This window comes from Pteronotus mesoamericanus, unplaced genomic scaffold (assembly GCF_021234165.1).
Source record: "Pteronotus mesoamericanus isolate MK-2021 breed Mesoamerican mustached bat unplaced genomic scaffold, CSHL_Meso_final contig_75, whole genome shotgun sequence".
Classification (NCBI taxonomy): domain Eukaryota; kingdom Metazoa; phylum Chordata; class Mammalia; order Chiroptera; family Mormoopidae; genus Pteronotus; species Pteronotus mesoamericanus.
In genome coordinates, this window is record NW_026555249.1 from 6,317,007 (window position 1) to 6,343,234 (window position 26,228).

Here is a 26,228-nt window from a genome sequence, read left to right on the forward strand (position 1 = left end):
TTCCAAGAGTAGATGGGCGTCACATTCTTGGGCTTTCTCTTCTACAGGAAACAACATTCCAGTCCAGCTCCTTCTCACATTTCTCCAGTCTCATCAGTCTGTCTCTTTGTCACCCCCATCAGACACACTGTGAGCTGCCAATGCCCCTCATCAAAGGAACGTTACAGAAGTTCCTTTGTACGTCTCCAATAAAGTTGCCCCATGGTGTGCCTTCCATGGCCGCGCAGTGTGGCCTGATCTCAGGCCTGGGGTCTCCCTCCCCCAAATTCTGTCACATTTGCTTCACTTAATTTCATCAAGGCCAAACGTCTCCAGGACACAGAAAACGAGGCCCCTGCGGCTCCATGTGTTTTCTCCTTCATGTTACAAAGAGGGGCTATCAAGCTCAAATTTAATCCTGGCCCTGCACTGGTTTGTCTGTGGTTCGCTGGAGACACACACATGGGCATGTGACTGCTTGAATTTAGATACAGAACCCTAACTGCATGGAGTGTAGAAACCTCAGGATTATAGACTGATAGCCTCAAGGAAAAACAAAATCGTCTTGGTGTTTGGAGGACTCCACTGCCCTCTTTTACCAAGACATTCATTCAGGGCATAAGCATTTTCAAAATATTTTTCTCACCTGTAGAAGGTAACCCAACATCTGCATTTTAGTGGATCAGACTAGATGTCAAGTGAGCATTTCTACTAAGGGTTAAATTCACAGGCTTCATAGAATTGGTCTTTTTTGTGCCGTAACCTCTGTGACCTAGCTATTTTAGATTCCTAGGAAGATGTAAAAGAATTGCTGAAAGTGGTTGGCTGATTAAAAGTACATCCCTTAAAAGCATATTTGCCTTGAACTGAGACACCCTTAAACTTCCAAGATGAAAAAGAAGGACCTGTTGGGCTGGACGAGAATGAATGAGATGTGGGCTTGGGATGAGGGTCATTGCTCCACATGGATGCTCACATGCGTCTACCTGATAAACCAACCCTGCCCGCAACATGCCTCCTTTCCTCCCTCACAGGACCTGTTCTACTTGGCCAAAGCAGAGATTCCCTGGAGCTGAAGGTGAGATGCGAAGAGGGGGAGCTCTAAGCACTTGGCATGTCTTTATTCAGTCTTCCAAATAACGCAAATACTCATGAGGTAACTGTGAGGTAAGTCATCTCTCACTGTCCAGTGTAGCCCAGTGCCACAGGTGTCAGAAATGCTCAGCTAATGCAGGTGTCATGGTTAGTTCCAGATGATGATACTCTCCGGAGTGTGATTTAAAGGTCAAAGTCCACCTCTGTATTATAGAAAATACGGGAAGTTTTGTTTTGCGTCACAAATTTTCAGGGAACTGTTCAAAGGACTTTAGTGAAACAACTGATACAGGACTTTCTGATGCACTCTTGGCTTTCAGATCTCCTCGGGCAAGAAGTGACCTGATCTGTGAGTCATTAGTCTTGCTCTTTAGACTTGGACCTTCTTTTATTTTTTTTCAATTTTTAATTTTAAAAAATGTTCAATTACAGTTTACAGTCAATATTATTTCATATTAGTTTCAGGTATGCAACATAGTGTATAGACAGTCATGCACCCGATAAAGTGTTCCCCTTGATGCTTCCAGTACCCGACACCATACGTAGTTACTACAATATTATTGACGGTATTACCTATGCTGTACTTTACATCCCTGTGACTATTTTGTGACTAACATTTGTACTTTTTAATCCCTTCACCTTTTTCACCTGATTCCCCCATTCCTCTCCCATCTGGCAACCATCACTCTGTTCTCTGTATCAGTGAGCCTGTTTCTATTTCGTTCGTTCACTTATTTTGCTCTTTAGATTCTACATATAAGTGAAATCATAAGACATTTGTTTTTCTTTGACTGACTGACTTCACTTAACATAATATCTTCTAGGTCCATCCATGCTGTCTCAAATGGTAAAATTTCATTCTTTTTTATGGTTAATTAGTACTCCATCGTATATACATACCACAGCTTTTTTATCCTCTTGTCTATTGATGGGCACTTGGGTTACTTCCATATCTTGGCGATTATAAATAATGCTGTAATGAACATACGGTGCATGTATTCTTTTGAATTAGTGTTTTGGGTTCCTTTGAATAAATACCCAGAAGTGTAATCTCTGGGTCATGAGGCAGTTATATTTTTAACATTCTGAGGACCCTCCATCAGTTTTCCCTAGTGGCTACCCCAGTCTGCATCCCTACCAACAGTGCACGAGGATTCGCTTTTTGACATGGACTTTCTTTTATTTTCAGAGGCCTCATCCATACACTGAGAAGAGACAAAACAAATTCCCACATCCCTTCCAACCTAAATTCTAGTATGTGTTCATTTCGCGGTGAGTATATATAGCCAGTAAATTCAACCTCCTAAGAGTTTACCATCATTGAGAGTTATCTTTACAATAAATGAAGTCCTCTTTAAATATCTCCCCAGTCAGGGCAAACTACCCTGGTAGTGTAACCACACTTCTGAGGCAGTGTGGTTTTTTATTCTTCCCACACACTTGGTTAAGATGTCAAATAGGAAAGTCCGCTCTCCTAGAAAAATCTTCCCAGTGAGTCCCCTGAGGGTTTAGGCCTGGGTATTGGTTAACTTAAATTACAGATACAGTGTGTGTTTGTGTCTCTGCCCTGGGCCCCGAGGAGGAATAAAATGGGAGCGAAGTCCACATGGGAAACATGCTTCTGGAAAACACACATGCTCTGTAGCGAGGCCCGGGCCTGGCTCACTGTGAATCTGTTCGGTTGCTAATAATTAACTCCAGAACCCGCATAGGGGCGGTCAAACTGGTGGAGGAGAGAGCTCTGTGTCTATGCACGGACTGCAGACAGCTGAAGTTTCACACTTCAGGAAACGAGGACAGATGTCTCCACTTTGGGCAGGTGTCCTCGCCACTCCAAGGCTGGCCTGTTGGCTCTGGTGGCGAGAGGCTGGCTGGGACAGGAGGGGAGTCGGGGCTGTGTTTTGCCACTATCCATTTCTCTTCAGAACACTGGGAGCAGGAATAGTTCCCCCAACTGCATCAACTCATTATCTTTCTAGGGGGCGGTGCTCGTGTCAGGGGTCAAAAATAACCTCGCCTCGTGGTTCTCCCCAGTAAGGCACCCACTTGATGTTCCAATACGGGCTAGTGCGGCGGGACAACTTGACTTGAACTTAATCTACACTCACCCTGGGGAGATCTTAGGGGGTGTCTCTTCCTCATCCTCTTGGTGTCTCTTAGTAGAGGCCTCAGTTTACCCAGGGAGCAGCTCTCCCCTAAGCCCCTGAGAGGTGCTGGTGCTACTCGGAAAACCTGTTCCGGTTGTTCTGATGCACCTGGCCCTTTAAGTAAAGGATGGCAAAGTGAGGGGGAGGCCAGGAAAGTCAGTATAGAAACCTCTCTGTGGATCGGAGAGGCAGCTGCCACCCCACCTACCGTAGGCTGCACCTGGCTGACTTGTTTTACTCCACCCTCAATTAGACAGTTTACTTCTGTTGTCAGATATGAAAAATTTTCTTAATTAAAAGCTCATTTTTCCATTGAAAACTAGTTCACACTATGAAGAGGAATATGACTAGGAAGAACACCAAACTAACAGTCAAAGTCCTGGTGTAACAGGGTGCAGCTGGGCCCCACAAAAGGGGATTTGTCATGGGGTCCCGAAATTGGGGTGTCCAAGAAAAAACAGGATATTCTCATCCCCCACCAAGGTGGGCTGCCATGGGGGATGGGAAACAGGGAGCAGGGCCATTGAAAGTCATTTTGCATGTCAATAACAGGCAGAGGAACGTTTGGTAACACTGGCTCTTCTACGCGGTAGCGGGGAATGTTGGATAAGGCAGTTAGTTCCCTTCTCCGTAAAGTGGGTTTAGGAATATCCACTTCAGAAGGTGGTGACAAGGGGTAAATGTGAGCACTCTGACATATGAACACGGGAGGGATCACTGTGGTTAATGGAATGGGTCCCCTTACTAACCGCTCAACCTTAGGTCTCTTATCTACCCAACATATTGGCCTAGATCCCTAACATCCCTTTTAGCATGAAGAGTCCATGACTTCCAGACCCTCCCACCCCCACCAAACAGATGAGGAAACTGAGCCCAGAAAAGTTACGCTACTTGTTCAAGGTCACAGAGCCCTGGAGCAGCAGAATCAGAGCAGGTGACCAGCCTTCCAATCCAGGGTTTGACGACGGGTGCACAGAAGCCTCCCTGCTCACGTGGGAGCGGCCAACCTCGTCTTGGCCTCGGAGGTCAGCGAGTTTATGTTTCAGAGATACAGGTTATATGACATCAGTCAGTCAGTGACAAAGTCCACTTCCTCAAACCTCCATGTGGACAACCACCATTCTGGCATCTTCCTCCACTGAAACAGTGTATCCCCATTTTTTCCTTGGCAACACAGCTTGACTTTCCTCTACTGTGGCAGCGACCGGCTCTCCCAGACACACGCTGTCTCCTCCAGCCCCTGCTACTACAGTCACCTGGGGGTAGCCACCAAAAGCCATCAGGGCACTCGCTAAGAAGAAGGACCATGCGGGGCCTCAGCAAACAGGCCCCTGGGCCCTCCGAGCCCAGTTCAGGCTGTTTCCAGCAGCTCGCCTCCTGATATTTCCTTTCTCTTGTCTTTACCTGGAATTCATTTGGGGCCACCTGCTTTGCGTAGTCATCCACACAAAAGGTCAACACACTGTATTTATTTTTTTAAAGGGCTGATGCTAGAGGGAACCGCGGTGAGCAAACACTTTTATTCATGACAGCTGCTCCCCTGGGCAGCCTGGGGTAGGCCCATCGACCCCGTGCTTTCATATTCCCCGTTTCCAAGACCCAGGTGAATGAGCCGCTCACGGACCATGGGGAGTTTGCTTCTGTGGGCCCGGCAGGACAGGGTCTTCACTGGCTCCTTTCTAAATGAAACGGCGAGCTGCACTGTACAGTATACTCAGCTTGGAGAATGGGGAAGACAAACCTCAGACCTCTGTGGGTCTCTCCCTTCTCATCCTGCATTTTTCAGCAGGTCAAGAGTCTTATCCCAAAGACCTGGTGTGGTAAAAGTTCTGACCAACAGGAAACATACACAGGCCATCAATGAGCAGGAAGGCTGCTCTGTGCAAACCAGCTGAGTTTCAACCCTTGCATCCAGGAACCTGGGAGCTTTATACTCTTACCCAGCAAAATCTATAATTACTGAGAGCTTCTAAGTACTAGGCATTGTTTTACAGATGGCTCAGGGACCCAGTTGCCTGGCACAGTCACATAGTCTTTGTTGGGAGGAAGTTTCCTTTTTGCTTATGAGCAGAGACACAATTGTCAGGACACCTGTTCTAGCACAGAGTAGCAGAATAGGAGAGGCTAGACTGCAGCCTCGCTAGGGGGAAAACACGGACCACTAAGGAGTGTATTTATTTCTGTCTCTTTCCTATAGGACTGTGCCCAAATCAAGCTTTGTTTCAAAGCAAAAGCATTTGATTGTTTGGACAAAACAGATTTGTGTTTAAATACTACAGTAAGAAGACAGATTCTGGAGCAAATTGCCCACCACTGGTTGGCTGTGTACATTGGGGAAGCACTTGCTCTCTCTGTTCCTTGGTTTCCACACGGAATACAGCAAAATTATATTGCCCGCCTGTATTAGCTGGGGCTGCTCTAACGCGGTACCACAAACTGAGTTGTTTAAGCAGCAGAAATTAATTGTCTCACGGTTCTGGAGGCTGGCTTTTATCGGGAGGAACTATTCATAGGAGGGTGAATTTGTGCAATGGTGACTGTAAAACACAGCCAGTATAATCACTGACAGTGCAGAAATGACACAATTGATGAATGAGTTCTTTCCCTGAAGACCTTCTTCACCTGCTCGCCCCTGCTCTGCCAGGAAGTCGGAGGTAGACGGGTACGGACAAGGAGGCTTCTGAGGAACGTTACTGTCAGCTGATTTTATTGTCATTGGCCTCCTAAATGTTTTCTGTGCCTCCTGCCTTATTCCCTCCAAAATATTCTTCCCATGTCAGCCAGGACTTTCCTCTGTAAATGTGAATCTGATTACACAGTTCTCCTGTCCACAGTCCTTCCGTAATTTTCTGTAGCCTCGGTCTTCTTACTGGCTTCACAGTCCACCAAGTGGGCTCTGCCTTCCTTCCTCGGGCCTCTGCTGTCCCCAGGCCCAACCCTCTGGGTTCCAGCCACTGTCCACCCTAGATTCCCAGCTCCCACCCGCTTTCTCAGTGCCTTTGCTCTCACACGAGCCCCTTCTTCTAGGAACACGCCATGCCATGCCTTGCTCCTCCCAACCTGACCATCAAGACTCAGGGCAGCATCAAGTCCTTCCGAGTTCTTCCCAGGTCATCCAGTGGGGTTCCATGTCTTCTTGTGCAGACCCTGATTCCATAGAACCAAATACTTCATTGTGTTAGTCACTACCGTTATTAGTCCATGTCACCGACAAACTTCTTGGGGACAAGGACCACATTTCATCTATCTGTGTGTTGTCACACAGCCTACCTTGTTATATAATTGGTGCTAAATCAACATTTGTTGAGAGAATACACGAATATATGAATGACACATAGTTTATTACTACAAATAGTAAGGGCATGACCCTGGGCTTTGCCATGACTGTCTGTCCTGTTTTGTCCCCAGAAATCCAAGGCTCCTTGTAGAAGATCTAACACCACCGGCTTATGACATTCTCATCTCTGTCACTACTCGCCTGCCCTCCCCCCAGTGTCCTGGGGAGCCTGGGTCCCTTGCTGAAGCTTATCTATGTCATGGGGGATGTTTAGATGTGCTCCAATGTCTGTGACTGAAAAACATGGTGTGGGTGGAAAACAGGGGTGTAGACTAACGCACAAGGACGTAAGGCTAGGGAGTGTTCTAGAAACCGAGGGGGAGAAAGCATGGATGGGAAGAGGAGAGAGGGACAGGATCTGCGCAGTGAGTGATTCATGTTCCTGGGACAGAGTGAGCTAGCTAAGCACTGTCTCTTCTTTTCTTTCCACTATTACCCAATGTTAGAGTTTGCCCTGAAGGCAAATGGGCAAGAAAATCAAACAAAAATTCTGTGCCTATGAGCCCCCACACAGCAGAGGCCCCAAGGAAACAGACAGATTGTGATGAGACACAAACAATCTCTTTTCTCATCGACATTTCTGGATACAGAGAACTTAATGGTAGTTCCCTGGGGCTCACGTGGGTAAGAAATGCCCCGGAGACCAGCCAGGTGCAGCAGAAATGGCCAGATGCTAAAGCGTTAGGAGAGGCCAGCTGTCCCCAAGGCTGTCTGTGCTGACCTGACCCTGATTCTCCCCTGCTTGCATTTCTGATGACGTGGGCTGTTTGGGCTACTTCTGAGGCCCTTTGGCTAAAGGAGCTCACAGGCCGGCACCCTGGGAACACTCAGAACCGACACCGGGCCACCCGCCCCTTGGACATGCCCCCCTTCTTCAGGGACTGCCACTGCAGGGCTCCAAGGTGGGGAGGAAGCTACTCCTTGACCCACCTAGTACCCCTGCTTCTACCCTTTGTGCTTAACTAACTCCACAGTGGCCCTTGACTGCCCTTGGTTGTGTGACAGTGGGGACAGGGAACGAAATGTGTCTCTGGGTGGACCCACTGTTCAAACCAGCCTCGGACCATGCAGCCACCGCGGTCCTTCCCTTCGATTAGAAATTCTCAGGTGCTCTTTGTCCTCACGCTGGCCGTGTAATCACATCAGCGCAGACATGGGAACACAGGGAGGAAATGAATGGATCTCAAGCAAAATGCCCCCATCATCCTACGAGGCTTGTTCCTGCTTTTCATCACATTGAAAGTGATGTGGGTACCAAGGTATGCTGGTGTCATGCCCTGGAAGAGGACCTGATTATAAAGTGACCTTGCTCAGGCCACAGATCTGGGAAATAAGCTCTGTTGTCCAGGGAAGCACCATCCAGCTAGTAAATTCGAGCTGTGAATTGCTTGGGTTCTGCAGTTTATGCGCTGACTTACTAGCTTCCGTGGAGAGCTGTCCCCTTCCACACAGACTGTTGTGAGCTGCCCCTGCCCAGCCGGGCCCCAGCAGCTCCCACACGCAGACCATCACTGTTGCGGTGAGGACTTGCTCTCCTCTCAGATGTGAGCCTCTGGAGGGCATGACTCCTCTTCCCCTCATAGCTATTAGTATCTGGGTCGCCCTGTTTGCTCTGCCTGTTCCACAGAGATTGGTTGGGCTCATTCTGCTGCCTTGGAAATTGGGTTGGAAAATTAGTGCATGGAGAGCCAGATTCTGTCCTGTAGTGAGAGCGTCTTCTTCCCCGGTGTGTTATGTTGGCTGGCCTCTCCTTTGGTTTTCCTGCCTCCCTAAAAGTTGCTTCTGGTTCTGTCTACGTACCATCTCGCAAGACAGGTGCAGGTGGCAAGAGAGACGCAATCTTGGTTGAGGAGGTGAACATACCAGGCAAGCTTTGCCCCACCCAGTGGCATGGAAGGTCTCAGCCTGCGGAGCAGCCCGGACCAGCCCGGACCAGCCTGAGAGGACTGGCCAATCCCAGGCTCTTCAGATCTTCTGTTGCTTGGGCAAACTTGCTCCTTAGAAAAGATTCTGGATGGTTCAACAAATACTCATTGGATGTCGGCAATGTGTTGGGCTCTTAGGATGAAGCGGACATGGCTCCTGTGGTCATGAAGTTTCGATCAGAGCAGGGAAGGCCTGGGAGAAGTTAGTGAGGAGCTGGCCTTCCCCTCCCCCGCCCCCAGGCACTGCTCTCAAGGCCTTTCTGCCTGAGGTCGGTTCAGGCCTCTGTAGCTGTTTGTTCTCACTTCTCCAAACCTTCCTCCTCTTGCTTCTGTCACATTCTGTGGCGATTGCTGCTTTATCTTCCCCTACGCTTCCCATTGTTTCTGCATTTGATCTCATTGAAAAGTCTGCCCCAAGAAATGAACAAACAGTGGTACGTCCATTCAACGGGATGTTATTCAGTACTGAAAAAAAAAATGAGCTATCCAGCTATGAAAAGACACTGGGAAACTTACAAGTATATTGCTAAGTGAAAGAAGCCAATTTGAAAAGGCTACATACTGTATGATCCCAACTCCATGACATTCAAAATTATAGAGACCATAAAAAGATCAGTGGTTGCCAGAGGTGTGGGGTACACGCGTGAGGGATGAATAGGTGAAACAGGACTTTTAGGGCAGTAAAATTATTCTGTATAATACCATAATGGTGTGCACATGACATTATGCATTTGTCAAAACCCACTGAATGGTACAACACAAAGAGAGGGCCCTGTATAAACTATGGACTTGAGTAGATACCAATATATCCGTATTGGTTCATCATTGTAATAAATGTATCACATCAATACAAGATGTTAATAATAGGAGAATCTGTGTATAGGTGAGAGGGAGGATATGGGAACTATACTTTCTGTGCAATTTTTCTGTAAACCTAAGACTGCTCTAAAAAATGAAGTCTATTAGAATTATACAAACAAACAAAGACCTCAGACCAGATCACCCAGACTTCCTGCTGGCCTGAGCTCCCGCCACTCTTCCCAGTGCACTGTCTGGTCTCTCTCTGCCTTTCTGCTTTTGCGTGAGATCTGCAGATGGTCCCAATGTCACATTGATGCAATGTGTCCTTAACTCCAGCATCTTTTACCCCTCCCCCTTCCCAGCTTTCCCTTCGCACTACCCTGGGACTGCTCCGCCAATGGACCAACACTGGTGTCTTATCACACTGGCCTTTTGATCTTCATGCCCACGCCAGGCCCACACTTCCACCCCGGAACTCCCAGGGGCCAGGGTGGGCCTCCACGCTGTTCTTTATATTAACCTGCTGTCTCCCTGCCCGTGTCTTATCAGTCCCAGACGTTTCCCCAAGACCTTTGTGTAACCACTGATGTCCTCATCACACACCCCGCCCTCTGCCCATTCCCAGTCTCAGAAGAGAAAGATGAAAGGAAAGACTCAAAGCTGACAAAGGAAGGTGAAAGGCACCAAGTCTTTCACCTGTGGTCCTCCTGCCACCTGTGAACCCACTCACACTCCCGGGCGGTGCCTGCCACATTTCCGTTAAAAGTCTTAGAGGCAAGCAGACTGAGAGCACATCTCCCTCTACATCCCTACACTGACCACGAGAGTGTTGGGACTCTAACCGTTTATCTTTTTACAACCCACTGTTAATAATTGACTTGTATACTAAAGCAGGGAGAATTGTTACCACTGTTCAGTTATGGGGGCAAGGCAGCCCAAATAATCCCCCGCTGGAAAACTTGAGGGCACACTTTGTCTCAGGAGGTTCCACGGGCCAGAGCTTGGGGTCAAGGAAGGCTTGCTTATATGTGCATGCACGTATATCTATTGGGTTTGTTTGGAGGTGGGGGAGTGGAGGACAAGCTTAGTCTTTAACAGGCTCTAAGCAAAAAAGTAAAAGTGATTCTGCAGGAAAAATACTAATTGTCAAGTTTCCAGAAAAGGCAGTCTATCAACTCCTGTGAATTAAAGGCATTGAAAAAGACCAAAAGACTGGTTGATTCTGATAGCGTATCACAGTCCTGGGCCGAGCCTGTGTGCCATGGAAGGCAAGCTGAGAAGGTTGAGCTCGTCCTGTGGGCAGGGAGGAGCCACCAAGTTTTCTGGGAGGCGGCAAGAGGGTGGCAGGGTAGAAGGAAAGAAAGTAAAGAGAGGAACTGAAATAGAGGAAAGGCAGCAAAAGAATAGGGTACTCGCTCACATGCCCTCTACCTGCTCAGAAACTGAACAACGTAGGGACAGGGGCATGTGTAAGAGCAAGCCCACGTAGGGATGGTTAAGGCCAATGGAGACTCAAAGCAGTTCTCCCAAGCCTGACTCCCCCGAGGAGAAGCACCTCCTTGAACCCTTGCTCTTCATACTTATCTCTCTTCTCACTGGGAGAAGCCAGCAAGGGGTGCAGACCCCCACTGGGGGGGGGTCAGCAGGGGCCAAGGGGTATCTGCCCTGAGCACAGAACCCTCACCGGCCAGGAGGGTCTCTTGCCTTAGACTCCCCACTCCCAGGTTTGGTGGTAGTGGTTTCATCCATTCCATAGCTCTAGAACCCTGGCACGCACTAGGTATTCAATGTCTGGTGAACAAATGGCAGTATGGCGTTTGAGCTACAGGGCCAGGATGACCTCCTTCAACCTGCTTGTGCCAACTGGGCTCTTCTTGGACAGCATGGCCCCTTCTCCTTGGATTGCATTGAGGATTATAATGTTTAGGCATGGAAGCAGCAGCATTTAAGGAAGAAGTTTCTTCTCCACCTCTTCCCCCTGCATAAGAGCACTCCCAGGGCAGAGCCAAAACCCCCAGGCAAATGGCTCCGAGTATTCTGAGGGAAACAAGGCAAGGCTGTGTGATGGTAAACAGCAATTCCCTGGCTCCTGGAGGGGAGAGCAGGAAAGAAAAGAAGTCAAACGGGTTTTGTTTTTTTCTGAGCAAAGATGCCTGTGGAGTGCTGACTGTCCATGGCTCTGGCCACCGAGAAAGCTATCACAATGGCTTTCAGAAGTCACCTTATTCCTCAGAGGAGATTGCCAATGGCTGCCCTCATGGAAGCTCTTACAAAATCACACTCTGAAATGTGAAACTTGCTTGGCCCTGGCCCATTGTGCCTAAAGGTGAAGGAGTCCTGCATGGGAGAGAGGAACGCTATCCACCAGAGGGAGAGGAGCAAAGTGAATTCAGTAGTTCCCCCTTATCCTTGGGTCCTCGTTCTGTGGTTTCAGTTACCCATGGTCAACCGTGGTCTCCAAGTGTTAAACAGAAAATTTCAGAAATAAACAATGCAGTGTTTGAGGATCCCCACCAGTGTCATTGTCTGCTCCCGACACCCAACCACCAACAGCGTCATGGCCTGATGACCCAAGATCACTTGAAGCAGATGATCCTCTTTTGATGTCCAGTTGGAAGGTCAAAACCAGCGTAACACCATGTCACCGCGCATAGGTCATTCACCTCACTTCAATTCATCACATAGGTATTTTATCATCTCGCATCATCCCAAGAAGAGGAAAGGTCAGTTCAGTATAATAAGGTATTTTGAGAAAGAGGCCACAATCATATAACTCTTAGTAGAGTATATTTTTATCATTCTATTTTATTATTATTTACTGTTGTTAATCTCTTATTGTGCCTGATTTATACTTTTCATCACCGTTATGTATGTATAGGAAAAAACACAGTACATACAGGGTTTTGGTACTATCTGAGATTTCAGACACCCACTCGGGATTTTTTTCCCCTGTGGATAAGGACAATGGGGACTGTTGTACGGGCCAAGGGGAGGTTGGGACCTCAGTGAGCAAAAGCAGAACCAAAACCCTAGTTAACAAAGCTTGCTTTCTGGGGAGAATTGTTTCTGTTGAGGTAATCTTCCTGTCTCGCAGGCTACCATATGGGGACTCCTATGCAGAAGGGAGGCTTAGAACTCCTGCCTGGAGCCTGCACGGCAACCAGAGACACTGGCTGGAAGCCCCAGTGTGGCTGCAAGTGGGCGAAGGAGGCCAGTCAAGACTTTCCCCGCGGGAATGGGTCTCAGTGGTAGGGCTTGTAGGCCCCTGGGAACTACTTTCCTCTGACCCCAACTTTTTTAAAAAATCTAAGATAAGTCAGTTTGCCAGGAACTTTATCCATGAGGAGAAATGAAAAGACAAATGGGAAAAGGAGACGGGGCGGCCAGCTCTACCCCAGCACTTTGCTGGAGGACCTGGAGAGAGTCACAGGCTCATCGGAAGTGTTTGAAGCTACAATTAGTTTTTGTTTTTGTTTTTCTTCTGCCTCCAAACATTAATCAGCCACAGGGCCAACTCCTCCCCTTCTGGCTGCTTCCCCAGGTCTCTCCAACTGCCGGGCTTTCCTGTGGGAGGATTCCCCCAGTGCTCAGATCTGAGAGTGACTGGTCCCATTAGGGCTCAGCTGAGTGATGAAGACTCAACCAAATGTCGCTCTTGCTGAGTTTGCACACGTGACACCACACAACAGCTCAACTTCTATAGTCTGTCACCCTCAGTCACAAATGCCAGTCCTGTCATCATGCCCGTTCCATCTTTGAGGCTGGAGAGAAGGACCTACGGGGTGTAAGTCTGGGTGGAGGCTGAAGATAAACCAGCCAGCTCGGGTGGCGCCATCCCAAGAGAGAGCTCTCGCCCTGTGCCTGAGACCCCACCCCTTGGGGCAGCCTCTGTCACCCGGCAGTGCTGCTCAGAGCCTGCGACCTTGGTCACTTTGTGGACTGCCGCAAAGCTCCCAGAAACCAGGTTCAGGGTTTCCTTCTCACTTGTGTTTGCCAACTTGGATCTGCTTCGGCCCATGAGGGTCCCCCCACCGCCAGGACATGCAAACAGCATGAGGACTGGGACCGGCGAGCCGAGGGAGCCCTGCCTGGAGGGTGAGATGTGCCCTGGTGATGGTGGGGGAATTGCATAGTAGCGCTGCGGGGCCACTTCCCTGGCCAGCCCTTCCATCCCTCTTACACCAGCTTTCAGCCTCCTTACGGATCCACCAGTGACAGGGCGCTATTCTAGGGAGCCCTGCTCTCCTTTTCATCTCCTGTGGACACCTCAGGGCCCCTCTGAGAGCGGGAAGGCTGAGAAAACCCTGTTCCAGGGAGGGAGTCTCCTTTCCTGCTCACATAGAGCTGGCCTCAGGCCCTAGCACAATATTGCTTAGTAAAGTCTTTGTCCTACACCTGCCAAAGTAAACAAATAGAACAATTTATTATATCACACCCTTGACTCTATGAAACATGCCTCTAGTCCCCGGAGAAATGGCAAAGTGGATAACCTTCAATGAGGTCAGTGGGTCTCCTTGGCATTGGACAAAAGGTGTGTTTTGGCTAGACACTTACAAAAGTCTCTTTATTTCATCAATTGATCAATGGTATTTTCAACTTCTCTTTGCCTGTCTCCTTTCTCAAGGATGAGTGTGAATCCTGGACTCTTAATTTCCTTGCCCCTGCTATATGATAAACTAGCCATTTACTCTTATTTTATTTTATTTTCTGGTACTTGTGATTAAGTAGGAGATACCAGTTCTTTAAATGGAAAAAATATTTGGGCTGATGAGATGAATATTTTTTTGGTTTCCCGCTTTGTTTTTATGACTAAATTTTCTGCTCTAAAGTTCTGGGCAGTTCTCTTAGAACCTCAGTTTTTCCCTTTGTAAAATGGGAATAAAACTACTTCACAGGGCTATTGTGAGGATTAGAAAGGATATAATTAATGTGCCTGTCCCATAGGAAGTGTTTGGTAAATGGCAGCTCTCAGAATAGGAATGACCTTTGACCCAAGAACAAATCAATTCTGTCTTGGCCACAAGCTGTCCCAGAACCTTCCCTCTAAAAGTCCTGTTTACTCTAGGGTGAGAGAAGGTAAGTTATTTTCAGAACATAAACACTCTCAGGGCAGTCGCTAATCTGGTTTATTGACCAACATTTGCTTTGCCCAGTAGCTGGTGAGAGGGTGCTCAGACATATGCAGTGTCCGGCACAAATAACGCCCCTTTTTTTAATTACAAAGTCTTATATTACAAAATCATCAGAATGTAATTCTGCAACATAACAATATCATTCTCAAGCACACCATAGCACATTTTAGGTGAAATGTTCAAATTAAAAGAATAAATTATTACACTCATATTATTACCCTACCAACCACACTCACACAGGCCTTATTCCTGCCAGACTCTGTACTCCTTGTAAAGGGCAGCTTCATTTCACTTCCTGAAATTCTTATATTTCCTGAGTTCTTATATTGTAAGGAAAGGGAGACAATTTCTTGGGGATGCCCTCTGTGAACAAAGCTCTTTTTAACCAAGTTGCTCTGGCGGCCGTGGCTGGAGGGTGGGCCCGGGGGAAGAGGCCCCAGTTTCTGGGCACTGCTGGGAGGTGGCATGACGTAGGGGCAGCTCTCATTCTAACACTGAGAGCGGTAACTTGCCTCCGTGTGGAGCACTCCAGCTTAGAGCGGCCCTAAGCCTGCCTGGCCTGGCCGGATCCTCCTCTGTGAGAGGCCAGGCCAAAGAGCACTGGCCTCATTTTCTAACTAGGAGCCAACAGCCTGAGAGAAAGGTTAACAGGTTTGCCCACGATTGCACAGATGAATAGGAACCGGGTTAGAGCTCAAGCTCAGATCTTTTATCCTTCTTGCTCAGGACTGTGTTCACAAGGCACTGCTTTTTCTCCCAATGTTTAGCTCTACAGCACCGGCAAATTCCACAGCTCCACACTCAGGTCTAGAGAGGAATTCAGGCTCTGCCAATCTGGGTAACTCTGAGCAAGTCACTTTTGCTCTCTGAAGCCCCACTTCTTCTTTAAATGGGGATAATAATGGCAGCCCTCAGGGATTACGGAGAGTCGAAGGAATACTGTGATAAAGTTATTGGTATGGCATCTTGAACCTAACAAATGCTAAACATTCCATTATTGATTTTCCTATTGTTGTTATGATCTGTCCTCCCAGGCTTTGAGGTCCTCCATGGGACCTGGGAGGCAGCCATGGGGTAGAAGGAAGAGCACCAGACAAGGCATCAGTTGTAAGGCCAGAGTCCAAGCCCTGGCCCTGCTGCTTATCAGCCATGTGACCACAGGCATGCCATATCACTGTTTTGCCTTAGTCTCTTCATCTCCAAAAATTGAGGCTAAATATATATATATTTCGTGGAGTTGCCGCGACAATGGAATGAAAATAAATCCCTGTAAGTACTCCACAAAAGACAGGCATTATGCAGGACTGAGCAGAAACCCACTCCTGAAAACCTTCTCCATTTCTTCTCCCATGTTTGGACAATAAGGTACGTGGCTGAAGAGCCTTCTGCCTCACATGATTGGCTACAAACTTGGATCCCTCTTTTGTGACTCAGGAAAGCTACATAAAACATGTACCAGTTAGTCAATGACTTGCTTGGTGCCATCCTGAGAGTCCGGAAGGATTGACCCCAGCATACCAAGCATTGCTCTGGGGCGAGGGAGTGAGGTGTAAGGGGGGAAGTGACAATGAGCTGGATGAGAAATGAAAAGGTGGAATTTCCACCAGAGTTGGCGTAGGCCAATTTTGGGGGGTTGTCTCAGCAGTGAAAGAGAAGGCGGCTGGCACTGGTGTGCACTTGCCCGAGTTGAGAGCTTGGAGAAAGGCTGACGCACTGCAAATGAACATAGCAAGAGGTAAGTCCTGGGTTGGCCTGGATCACAGATAGGTCCTAGGAAATGGGCTTATGTACTTGACCTTGTCTCTAGTAAGATGTCTCAGTTCTAGGAGGACACTCAGTTCCTAGGAAAATCATTAACTTGGGAGAACATGACCCAGTCTCTTGCAAAACCATGACCCTCCAAAATATGTACTTGATCCTTGAGTGAGATTTCTTGTAGAAGGAAAGCCAACGCAGAAAGAAATGGATTCCTCAATAGAGGTCATGTCCAAGTGGATTTTTTCTTCTGGCTCTCCAGCAAGGTTTGGCCAACCTGTTATCACCCCTGTTAACACCGCACCAGGAAAATGAATCAGTTCTCTTTTCAATCTAGTAGTTACCTCTGCTTTTCATAGCCTCCCTGAGGCAACAAAAGCTGGATCCAGTTTGGCAAATGACTCTGAGAAATTTATTATTTGACCCAGGTGAGAACTGATTAATGGCCAGAAGTCCTGTTTAGTCACCCATGTACATTTATCTTGGTACTTCTAGCATGTTACTACTAGTAACATCACATTTTCAGAAACTTGCCCTGCTATCAGAACTCTTGGATGTGTACTTGCTTCATAAGATATAAGCTGTGCATAGTCTCCTTTTGTTCCAAGTGACTGGTAAACTTCTAGTGTGACAGCTCAATTTTATGCATGCTTCTTAAATATTAGCCAAGGAAGGAGAACCTTGGACCAAAAACAATGTGTTTTATGGTAACAGAACAAAAGATAACATCACTCCACAGAAAGTTACCCAAATGTCCCATGCCTGTTCCCCTTAAGGAGTTTTCATTGTAAATAAAACCAAACAAACTGTCCACACATAAAATAAAAGACTTTATTCAAAAGGCTACAACCAACAGCACGAGAAACAGGAGGATGTGGGAAGATCCTGGGTCCCAGTTTTTTCACCTACAATATAATCACAGAAATACCTCTCCATGTTCTACCCTGTAAAGATGGTCAGAGGACTAATGAAATGCCATTGAAGGTGTTTGCCACGTACAGATGTGTAAATCTATGTATCTATATATTCAATGTCTATTAAAATCTAAGAGGTATCAAAGTGAACATGAAGATGACCATTACTTCAAAAAAGTGGGCTGAATATCCTTTTCTAAATGGAGTGGGTGAGTACGATAAAGTGAAATTCCAAGTTCTTCGTGCCAGCCAGTGCTTGTACATTGTTTCATGATACTTTGGAGCTACAGGAGACTTCAGGGGCCACCCAAGTCCAGCCTCAGACATCACACTCTTATACCACCTTAGTACCTATCGCCCTCCAATCATTATTCAATTTCTGTTCAATCCCTTCTGGGGAAAGGTAGGTCAGTGCTTCATGTAGCAGTTGCAGTGCACCACCGTACTGGTTAATTGGATGCTTCACATTGTTAGATATGTCCAGCTCTCACAATTCCCATGTGCTCATTCTTGCCTGTGGAACAACTCCGCCTCCTCCCACATTATACATCATTGATGTTGAACTTTAAGCAAACATTGATTCCTAGTAAGGTATGAAAGGGCCATAGATACGCGAAACACGGTAGACGAACTGTAAAACCACAATACTTGAGCCACATTATAAGAGTATACTTAACATTTGGGCTTCCACCAAGGAAAACACCTTCCTCCTTTGGTAAGTGCAAAGTAAGACAGCCCTAAGGACTGTGGGAATGTTATCAGTGTCAATGCATAAAGAGGACCACTTGTTGGACCTGTTTGTCCTGCTTTGACTCCAGTTTACACCTAATGTCTTTTCATTGTCTTCATGAATATTTAAACAAAGCCTAATAACCCATATTTATCAGGTACATTTTATTTCTCTGAGATGTTTAGCCTTTTACTTTAACGTCTTGTGTAGTAAAAACAACTGCAATATTTGTAGCAGCTCAGAGGTCTCATCAGATCTGTTAATACCCTTTTAAGATCCTTCTAATACTTCTCTGCTCTAACAGTGTGAGGCATCCCAGTTCTAGGTATCTGCTTTGAAAGAATCACAAAGGAATAAAGAAAAATTTGAAAGCATGACCTTGGAGCAACCTTTATCCCTGGACTCTAGGACCAGTGTCATCATAGACATAAGACCTTTCAGTTTTACACTTGGCCAGTCACGAGTCTGTTCTGGAATGCAGCACTTACTTGCTGACACTAACATTAAAACACAGACAAATGCATAAAGATCTCTAGATCCAGAGAAGGTAGTGTTGTAGTTAAGACCAGAGACTCTGAAGCCAGATTGCCTGGGATCAGCTAAGTAGTCATGTGACTTTAAACAAGTTGCTTAACTTCTTCATGCTTCAGTTTCCTCATCCATAAGAGAGAGATAATAAGAGAAGTCACCAACTGCTTCTAACAGGTAATTTATATATTTGCAATGAGTTGATCTTTTGCGAAATACAAAGCAATCCAGCAGAGTAAAGCAGGCCTCTGAGTCAGCAGGCCTGACTTCCAGTCTCCTGCTGTGACTCTCCAAATCGCAGATCCAACCACTTAGCCCGATATCAGAGCTGTTTGCAATCGGACCCCAAGCTACTCTCTGCAGCCACACTGGCTGTCACTGCCCACTTCTTCTTCACGTGCTCCACCCATCAGACTACTTGCAATTGCCCAAAATACAAGGGACATGTGCATCACCATAAGGTTTTTGTGCTATTTCCTCTGTGGAATCTCCTCCTTACTCTCTTCTGGTTCAATAACTACCCCGACTTATATCCGTGACTGTATCACAGCCCTCTCCTCCCCTGCACTGTGTGTTTCTTGAAGGTAAAGAATGGTCACCTTTTCAGATGGATGGATGCCTGGCCTAGTGTCCGGCTGGTGGTGGGTGCACAACAGCTGTGCAAACAACTGAGAGATTAAATGAATACATTTTCGATATATCTCTTAAGAACGGTGACCATAGCTTGGCTCCTTTCTACCTTAGAAAAATATGTGAAGACATCTGTTTGAAAGTACAATAACAATACAAGATACGGTAATAATGAAGCTCATACTAAAGACACAAATGAGGTAAGGCCTTGGGCCATTCCTATAAACCTCTGGGAGCCTGAAAAAACATCCAAGAGGCAATTATTTTATGTGTCCCTAAAAATGTTGGTGGAAATTCCTCGGTTACTGGAGCATGTGTGTGCTGACCATCAAATTGGGGCTGTTGTATGGTGACCCCATTCATATCCTTGTTCTTAAACATGTTATAAATCCTTGATGGCTACTCACTGTCATGGTAGATCTTGTGATCTGGTAGATCCTGTTCTGAAAAGGCACTAGAGAGAGGGGAAGTTCTGAGCCAACCACATCCTTCATCTGGCTCTGGAAGGAGCACCAATCCTGGCCACCTTGTTGATATGTTGCCTCAAATGTTCCCTTGTTTGAGAATGATCCTTTCAGAAAAACTAGGCTGACCTTTTCTACAGGCAGTAGGAAACTGAATGGATTTTTGTGCTATAGAAATTTGGTTCTTGGGAAAATATGGTTAAAAAAGTCCTTAAGATATCATCTAATATGTGGTTATGCCAGAAGTGGTAGTGTCCATAGAAGATGCCTTGCTTGGCAGGACAGTTTGCTGAGTATGTAGTTAGCAAGACCCACTGGATAGAAGAAAAGAGATGAAGAACCAAGATTTTTCAAGCTCCTACCACTGCCAGAAATCATTATGTTGTGCCTGAAACTATCACAAGGAAACAGATAGCAAGCATCCTGCCCTGCCAGAACTTTGGATCCAACACTATTCTGCCCATCTGTAGTGTAAAGTATTATCTACTACTTTTTAAAAAAAGGTTTTATTTATTTATTGTTATAGAGATGGGAAGGGAGAGAGAGAGGGAGAGAAACATTGACATGCCAGAGATACATTGATCGGTTGCCTCTCACACACCCCCAGCTGGGGACCTGGCCTGCAGCCCAGGCATGTGCCCTGACTGGGAATTGAACCGGTGGTGTTTTGGTTCTCGGGCCAGCATTCAATCCACTGAGCCACACCAGCCAGAGCTATCTACTACTTCTGGAGTAAAGGGGAGCAGGAAACTACTCAATGATGGTCCAATAGCTATTAATGCATATCTGAAGGGGCTGTGTTAGGCTGACATAGCTTTACTAATAGCTTGTCAAATGTCTGTGTAAAAAAAAGAAAGCAATAGTTCATACAGAGCAAGAAAACTATTAGTGAGACCAACTTCCTTCTTGAATATAATTTCTAGTAACAAAGCTCCTTTTTTTATCAATTGGATGAACATGAAAATTTTGAGTCTTTACCAAAAGGTCAGAATTACTACAATAAATGTTTTGGGCAGGTGGTTAATGTTTTTCTCCTTGAACCTTTGTCTTTGTTTGATATCCTTGGTGTTGCAAGTCAAGATTGAGAAAGTCAAGATTGATTTTTTTTTGAGGGTCAGGAAGAGAACAACATAACTCTTATTTTTATTGGTGGTGATAAGAAAACTCATCAAAGGGAGGGACATACGTGTTTCTTAGAAATATTGTTTTATTGGACATTGCTTGTATGATGCCTTAGGGAATATGTATTTCAAAGTCTAATCATGTGAAACTTTTCTCTCAAAATAAGATTGGAATTTAAATTTGTTACCTTACTTCTGGATTAGACAAGGATCCTGGGCTGAGAGTATATGATACACACTCACACACGATGATGGCATGTTTAGCTAGATTTTGAATCTTATTTCTAGGATAGACCCATTTCCTGAGGGGTTAGAGTTTGGGATTTTCATTGCACAAAGCAGAAGGTGCCAATGGGATTCCTCTAAAGCTGTACCGAAGGCTCAGTTGGATTTCCTGGGCTTTTTTAGTGTTATTCTACAAAGACTCTCATCTCACCAATCATATTACCTCCAAGGAATAATGTCAGAGTCAAATCCTTTCCTGGTAGACATAAAAGGCACCATCTTAAGAGAAAAAATGAATTTGTATGAGGGTCAAAAGATTTTTAAACAATATGGGAAATGTCACAAATTCCAAACAGTGTACTGGCCACCTCCACACGTGACAATGGTAGAGAGAGGAGGAAGACCTGAATGACCCAATGCAAGAGACCCTGTCTTAGGCATCTCTATATGCCTCTCTTTCAATGATGAGGTGACTTGAATTCAGGCGGCACTCAAAGATGATAACACCATATCCTCCAAGGCATACACCAAGCACCCTTTTAAGAAAGTAACAAAAATATGGCTGACTAGCCTCCTGTTACCCCAGGAAAAGGAAATGTCCTTTCCCCCCCAGGACATTTAGTCATCTGTAAAAGGGCTTCCTTGGTGAGAGAGCACTTTAAAATGCTAAGACCATTACACATTTGAATTTATGCATAGGTAAAATACAGAAATATATTAATTGTTCATATCAACTTGGGTTCGATTAAGGTAGGAGTTTAGCCAAGATTCATAGGGGAAGTGTGTAGAATAATAAAATCTTAAAGCTTGAAAGGAATTTAAAAGATATGTATTAGATTTTTAGAAAAAAGTCTCTATTTTCAACTACTTATAAAGACATGGGGTGAAAGAGGGGAGAGAAGAAAAACTCTAGACAATACCCCAAACCAAGACCTATAGTCATCCACAGACAGAAGCTTGAAAGAAATGTCAGGATTAACATGACTTGCGGCACTGAACTAAGAATAACAGTTAATAGTCAACATAGGATTTGCTGCTGAAAACAAAAACAAACTGTTGGCTTCAAAGAAGGCGAAGAGACAATTCATTTCTTTCCTGAAAACTATTTATGTATCCCCCTGCCAAACGAAACCACCTTCAGCCCAGCAGGTGAGCCTACCTGCATTTGCATAAAAATCTCAACCTCCAGAAAAAATAAAGTTGGATGTTACAAGACTGCACAGTAGCACACTAAACCCTGGCACCCACATCCAACAAGAAAAGGCTACGAGGAGAAAGGAAGAGTCGTGAGAGAAGGGCGTCCCAAAGGTAATGAATTTCTGTGTTCTCTCAGTTGAGTGTAGGGGAATAGGCAATGGGGGAAGAGAAGATCCTCTCTCAATGCACAAAGCTGAATCAGCCACATTCCTGTCAGAAGCTGATATTGAACTAGAACATGTCATTCTGCCCTCCAGCTGTGGATCAGAGGACTTATAGCCTAGTACATGCTGAGCAGGTTCAGGAACACATTGCACATGCTCTGTGTTCACAAACACTGGGTCTGAGTAGATTGATTTTCATTTCTGGATGACTAAGCATGAAAAATAAACAGCACAGACAGGAGAAAAGTGCATCACAAGGAACTGACAGACCATCTCAGAGATAATTTTAGAAAACTGTTTCACATCCTCAACTGAGGTAGAAATAGGACGCTGTGAAGAAAGACAGGTAACTATTATGATATAAAGAGATGAAAGGAAAGAGGTTATGGGTGAGATATGGAGAGATTGTAGGGAAGCCAAAAATATGAGTATTAGTATGTTCGCTGAAGGCAGTAAGAAGCGAAACTGATGCTGTAGTAGACAGAATCAGACACTCCCTAAAATATAGATACTCTACACGGGGCCTCCTAAAAGGAAAAAGGAATAAAAAGATAAGAGAAGGTAGATCCAGAAAATGGGGAATGGAATAAAATTAATGTTAATATGTACTTGTGAAAAAGAGACTGATGATCACAATGAGACAGCATTATACACCACTAGACAGCTAATATGAAAGTGACAATATGAAATGTTAGTGGGGTACAGAGCAACTGAAACTCATTAATTGTTGGTAGGGTTGGAAAATGAAACAACCACTTTGAAAAACTGTTGGCAGTTTCTTAACAGTTAAGTGCATTTTTACCGTTTGACCTCAAAATTCCACTCCTAGGTCATTATCCAACGAAACTTAAAAAAAAAAATGTGTTCACAACAAACCTAACAATGTTAATAGCAGCTTTATAATAGCTCCAAACAGGAAATAGCCCAACTATCCACAAATCGGATATCAATAAACCAAGTCTAGTGTAATCACACAATAGATACTACTCGGCAATAAGTGAGATGAATTAGTGATATAAGCAGCAACATGGACAAATCTCAAATAAGTAAGTGAAAGAAGTCACATCCATAATATTGTATGATTCCATTTATATAACCTTCAGAATAGGTAGAACTAATCTTAGGCCATAGAAATCAGATCAGCAGTTGCTTTTGGTATCAGGATTGCTTGGGAAGGGGCTTAAAGAAGTTTGCTGGGGTGATGGAAATGTCCTGTATCTGAACAAAGATATGGGTTACTCAGGTATATACAGTTGGTAAAACTGATCAAAGCATACTTTTAGTCTATGTATTTCATTGGATGTAACTAGTATCTCTAAAAAAAGCACTCAAAATTTAAAAATATATTTTAGAAAAGAAAAAATAAAATATAACCAAAGAAATAGTAAAAAAAATATAAAAGACATTTAAAAAAATCTTCCTAGTGCTAATAGAATATCTGACTCTGGAAACTGAAATGATTTGGCAATCGTTATGCAAAATCAGTAAAAAGAGCTCACACCTAGATACATTATGATAAAATATTTGAGTTACAAAGTAAAAGCCATAAATATCCAGGCAGAAAAGCAGATTACTAAGAAACAAAAATATGGATGGTCTCAGAAGATTTTTCCACCACATGACTATGAATGAAAGGTAAGAAGGATGGTAAGACAAGAATTTTATACCCAGACAAATTATTCCTTTTTTTATGTTGAAAGCCAAAAGAAAGTTGTTGAAGCCAACCAAGGGATTAAAAAAATACAGGGCCCAGCAAAAGTAATGTCTCCTTGAGTGTGGTTGGCAGGGGAATAGCATAGGTGTAATGATTTATAGTTTTAATTTTAATATTTCACCTAAAATGTCACATGGTGTGCTTGAGTGTGGTATTATTGTGTTACAGAGTTACATGCTTATGACTTTGTAATAAAAGATTTTACAATAAAAAAGGGGAGTTATTTATGTTGGACCCTGTTTATGACCTACTTGCCCTACTCATGATAATTCTTGAAGAGGTCCTTTAGCTTCCTCAGAGACAAACTAGTAAGATGTCAAAAATGAGCTGTTTGTGGTGTAAAAGGACAACAGCTATGGACACAGAAACCAGAGAACCATAGAACTGCCTAGGAATATATTACAAATACGATTACATTGCTGAATAGATAAAACAATTCACAAAAGAGAAGTCATGTAATATAAAATATTTATTGACAGTAATCCAAATAAAAAGTGTTAAATCATTTTTATAATGGCTGAGGAAAGGATGAGAAGGAAGTAAAAATGAATTAAAATTTTCATTTGTGATGAAGTTATTCAAACATACCATTTCATCTGAACTTGATTTAAAAAGTGAATGGTCGTGGCATTGGTAAGTATAAAATATAGGTAGAAGTGTTTTGAAAAATCTTAAGTATAATCACTTGTAAAAATAAAAATATGGATGACTATCTTCTAAATTATTGGAAAAATAATAGCAAAACCAATCCACAGTACGACGAAAGATAGATGCAAAGATTCACAAAATGCTGAAAAAATTCAGATCAAATTAACATACTTTTGATTTTCATGACTGATATAAATTTCCAAATGAGAGGAAAAATACTTCTGTGGCCAAATGCATTTTAGAAATTCTGGGTTGAACTCAGCTGAACTAGTTTTCTTACTGCAGAAGTTAGGCTCTGAATATATTAATATGAATGATAAATCCCTGGGAGAGAGGATTTCATTTGTAGCATTTCCCATTTACTTTATTAGCTCTCACAGAATATACTCTGAAAAATATTAGATAAGGGGCACTCCTTTAAAAATTGGTAGTAAGAGAGGATGCTTACTATTATTATTTGACGAAGTTATAATCGATGCTTAAGCCACCAAATATAAGTTAGATGCAACTACTGGAAGAAGAAAAATTACCATTACTCACAGACACCATGATTACGGCTACAAACTCTTATAATCAACTAAACACTCTTATAATTAATACAATGAATTAGTCAGAAATTGAAACACAGATACATTAGTAATTTTCATATGATTCAGCAGCATCAAAGAGAAGATATGGGAAAAAAAGATGCATTTACAATGAAAAACTGAAATTATAAAATACATGAGAATAGCCCCAACAAGAAATGTGCAGGACCTACATGAACAAAACTATAGCATTTTAGCAAGAAATATAAAAGAAAACTAAAGTAAGATGATCAGAGCTTCTTAGTAGGCTGATTGAGTAGAAAAAAGAATGCCATTTTTTTTCCACAAGGGATCTATAGACTTAACACACTCCCAAATTACCAGCTGGAGACATGGGAGACTGTGTGTGTGTGTGTGTGTGTGACAGAGAGAGAGAGAGAGAGAGAGAGAGAGAGAGAGAGAGAGATCACTAGTTGCTTAACAGCAGGGACACATTCTGAGAACTGTGTCATTAGGTAATTTCATCATTGTGCACACAGCACAGGGCGCACTTACACAAACCGAGATGGTGCAGCCGACTCCATCCCTGGGCTGCATGGTCTAGTCTATCGCTCTTAGGCTACAACCCTGTACAGGATGCTACTGTACTGAATACAGTTGGTAACTGTAACATAATAGTAAGTATTTGTGTCCCTAAACATTAAAAAGGTACATAAAAATACAGCACAAAAGATCAATGTGGTACACTTTCATAGGGCGCTTACCATGAACGGACCTTGCGGGACTGGCGGGAGTGGCGAGTCAATGGGAAGGCCCAGGACACACTTCTGTAGACTTTATAAACACTGTACACTTAAGTGATACTACATTTACAAAGACTATTTTTCAATAATAAATTAGCTTTAGCTTGCTGTAATGGTTTACTTTATAAACTTTTAAATTTTTCTTAAATTTGACTGTTTTGTAATAACACTTAGCTTAAAACACAAACACACCCTACAGCGGCACAAAAGTATTGTCTTTCTTTATAACCTTCTTCTTGTTTTATAGTCCATACCATATAGGTCTTTATTAGGATATATTGAAGGTATGAATCACAAAAATGCAAAGTAGCAAAAAGAGAGATGCCAGCATCTTCAATTATATCTTTATTTTTAATCGTTTCTTCCATTTTAAAATCATTATTATTATTATT

The 26,228-nt window shown here is 44.2% G+C and overlaps 1 protein-coding gene across 2 annotated transcripts in view; it reads right to left on the reverse strand.

The window, feature by feature from the left end:
• Positions 1–26,228, reverse strand: part of PRLR (prolactin receptor) — a 146,944-nt gene that overhangs the window by 97,042 nt on the left and 23,674 nt on the right. The gene's annotated exons all lie outside the window — the stretch shown is intronic.